General features: G+C 37.1%; 1 protein-coding gene across 1 annotated transcript in view; it reads left to right on the forward strand.

The window, feature by feature from the left end:
* The first annotated feature begins 2,953 nt into the window (after positions 1-2,953).
* The window catches only part of LOC106874815 (probable serine/threonine-protein kinase DDB_G0278845), a 13,364-nt gene continuing 13,047 nt past the window's right edge, over positions 2,954-3,270 (forward strand). The window contains exon 1 of the mRNA XM_052965911.1: positions 2,954-3,166. The gene's annotated coding sequence lies outside the window, so the exon portion shown is untranslated. The remainder of the gene's footprint in view (positions 3,167-3,270) is intronic.

Here is a 3,270-nt window from a genome sequence, read left to right on the forward strand (position 1 = left end):
GAGGCCAGCAGGTTTAGAGGAATTTGTCGATATTGTTGATCTCAGTACTTGATTGGTACTTTATTTTATCAACCCTGAAAGAGTGAAATGCAAAGTTAACTCGAGTGGGATTTGAACTCAAAACGTAGAATCTCTAAATGTTATTTAGCTTCTTGTCCGACGCACTAATGATTCAGCCAGTTCACAGCCTTGCGATAGCTTAATAAGGAAAGCATAATTTTTTTTATTGCCACAGGGGCATCAGCTGAGGGGACATTACAAGAACAGTTTACAGTTTGTGAGAAGTGGGTTGTTGAATATAAAGGTGAAGAGAAAGGAGAAGAAGGGGACAGATACATCATCATCATTTAACGTCCGTTGTCCATGCTGGCATGGGTTAGACGATTTGACCGGGCTGGCACGCTGGAAGGCTGCACCAGACTTCAGTCTGATTTGGCATGGTGTTCTGCGGCTGGATGCCCTTCTTAACGCTAACCACTCCGAGAGTGTAATGGGTGCTTTTACGTACCACTGGCACGGATGCCAATTGCGTGACACCGGGGTGATTTTACGTGTCAATGGCACGGGTGCCAATTTGCATGACACAGGTATTTGCTACGACTGCGATTTTGCTTAGCTTGATGGGTCTTCTTCTCAAGCACAACATAACGCCAAAGGTCTTGGTCATTGCCTCTGTGAGGCCTAACGCTCGAAAGGAACTCAGCCATTTTGCTTCCATGAGGCCCAACGCTCAAGAGGAACTCAGTCACTTTGCCTCCGTGAAGCCCAACAACTCGGAAAGGTGTTCTCTACATGACACCAGCACGAGTGCACTTGGCTTGACGGGTCCTCTCAAGCACAGCAGATCACTAAAAGTCTTGGTCACTAGTCATTGCCTCTGTGATGTTCAAAGTTTGAAGATTATACTTCACCACTTCGTCCCATATCTTCCTGGGTCTACCTTTACCACAGGTTCCCCCCACGGTTAGATATTGACACTTCTTTACACAGCTGTCCTCGTTCATACGCATCACATGACCGAGAACAGCTGTGTAAAGAAGTGCCGATAAAAAAAAAGAAGTGGATAAAAAAAGTATACATAATGTACAAAATACGCGAACATATGGATGATGCAGTTCTCTTGATGCAGGATAGGTTCCAATTGGAGTCAACCAAGGATCGCCTTGATCACCATGGGCACAAGCCCTCGACCAACTATGGTTTTCTAATCCATGGGCCCATACTTAGAGTAGTTTCATTCACCCTGACAAATAATCTCTCTGTATAAGGAGATAGAGAATAAAAGAGATACACAGAGAAAGTTAACTTGAGAGGAGGAAAATGAGGGCTCATCGTAGGTTTGGTAGCAGGCAATGAGTAGAAGAACTGAACACCTCTCCTCCTACAAACATACAGTGATAAAAAAAATCAGAGACAGAGAGGGAAAAGGATGAGGAGTAGGAGTACATGACAGAGTAATTATGAGAGCCCAAGTTTTGCAGAGACAGGTTCTCGAAGAAATAGATAGGGGTCATACAGATAAAATTTAGAAAAATAACATTTATTTATTTCGAATGCACAAATAAGAAATTTGTTTTATTTAATTCTGTTTTAGAATAATATTAAATATCTTCCTTTTGAAAATAAGTATTTATTCTTTCATCATTTTGCATAAGCACCCAGAATATTTTATGTAAGTTTAGTTACAATTGTTGCTACTTTTTGGTTATCTCACCCCCATTAAAAAATTGTGTTATCTCCCCCGTTTTACGAGAAATATTGTTTAACCCTCAATAAAACAAAACAAAAAAAAAATGAAAAAAATTAATAAGCATAAAAAGTGAATAGATGAAACATCGTTTTGAATCTGGTAACATTTTTATAATAAACCATACAAAACTACAAAAATTAATAAACACGAAAACGGAAAAAATTAATAAATATGAAAACTGAAAAAAATTAAACATCTTACTGAATCTGATAACATTTTTATAAACAAACCATTCCATTCCAATTGAGGAGGCCAAATATCAACAACTGAAGTATTGAATCAAAAGAATCTAACTCGTTTAATCCAATCTGTTGTCGCCACATTAACTCGATTTTTTAGAGGGGAGATAACCCAATTTTTTAATGGCAATTTTTTAATGGGGGTGAGATAACCAAAAAGTACCCAATTATTGTATACGGTTTCCAAAAATCTGAGAACGTCGTGCACCTGGGCACCATACACGATCAATTCGTTATAGCAAACGTATGTTGTACCCTGTATTGAGTTAACAAACGGTGTTTCTGATGTTGGTTAATTTTCAAACTGTGTTAAAAACAGATTGTTCTTTACTTTTTAACATGGATTGATAAAGATTAAACATACTCTGCTTAAGTAGTGTATTTTCCCCAAAAAATATTGAAAATAATCATATTTATTTATTTTTCTTCGTTTAATTTTCAACCGATAAACATTATGCTGTATACATAGTACAGCATGATATATTTTCAGAATTGTAAGTAGATTAATAATATCAAACAAACCCCGATCCAGACATTAATTTGAATCAGTTGAATACGAATTAGTTCTTTACGTTTCATAGCTTAAGTACATATTCTGGCTGTCTCCAGAAAACCGGACAGTTCAGAAATCCAGGACACTTCCAGTCCCAAACTTGCGGAATAATTAATCTACCCATTGTGGTAAGAGTCTACTTTTTGTATGAAAAGTAATCCTTTCCTAAAATTAGGGGGAAGCGGGCAAGATGATTACATCGACCCCAGTTATCAACTGGTACTTATTTTACCGAACTCCGAAAAGATGGAAGGCAAAGTTGACCTCAGCGGAATTTGAACTCAAAATGTAAAGGCAGACGAAATGCTACTAAGCATTTTGTCCGGAATACTGACGATTCTGTCAGTTCGCAGACTTATATTGAATGAAAGATAATAATGATGATAATAATCAGGGGAGGTAATGGGAGAAGCAAGAAACACAGGAGAGGTAAGCAACTTAGCAACAGGCATAAATAAGTTTCAGTAAAGTTGTTAATGTTTATATCATTTGTTGGCAAACATATTTAACTGAATGTGGACGTAATTTATATTGAAATGACAAATATACGCCACTTTGACGCTATCAAAATATTCCTATATTCTGGACACAAAGTTTATAAGTAATTATCATTCTACCTTAATTGTAAGTATTGTTATATTGATGCTCGTTTTGAAATCTCCTTGGAAACATCGTCTCCAGTCATGAAATTATTCCCAACATTCAGAATAGAAACGTTTACTTCATTC

The sequence above is a fragment of the Octopus bimaculoides genome, chromosome 2 (genome assembly GCF_001194135.2).
Source record: "Octopus bimaculoides isolate UCB-OBI-ISO-001 chromosome 2, ASM119413v2, whole genome shotgun sequence".
In the NCBI taxonomy this organism is placed as follows: Eukaryota; Metazoa; Mollusca; class Cephalopoda; order Octopoda; family Octopodidae; genus Octopus; species Octopus bimaculoides.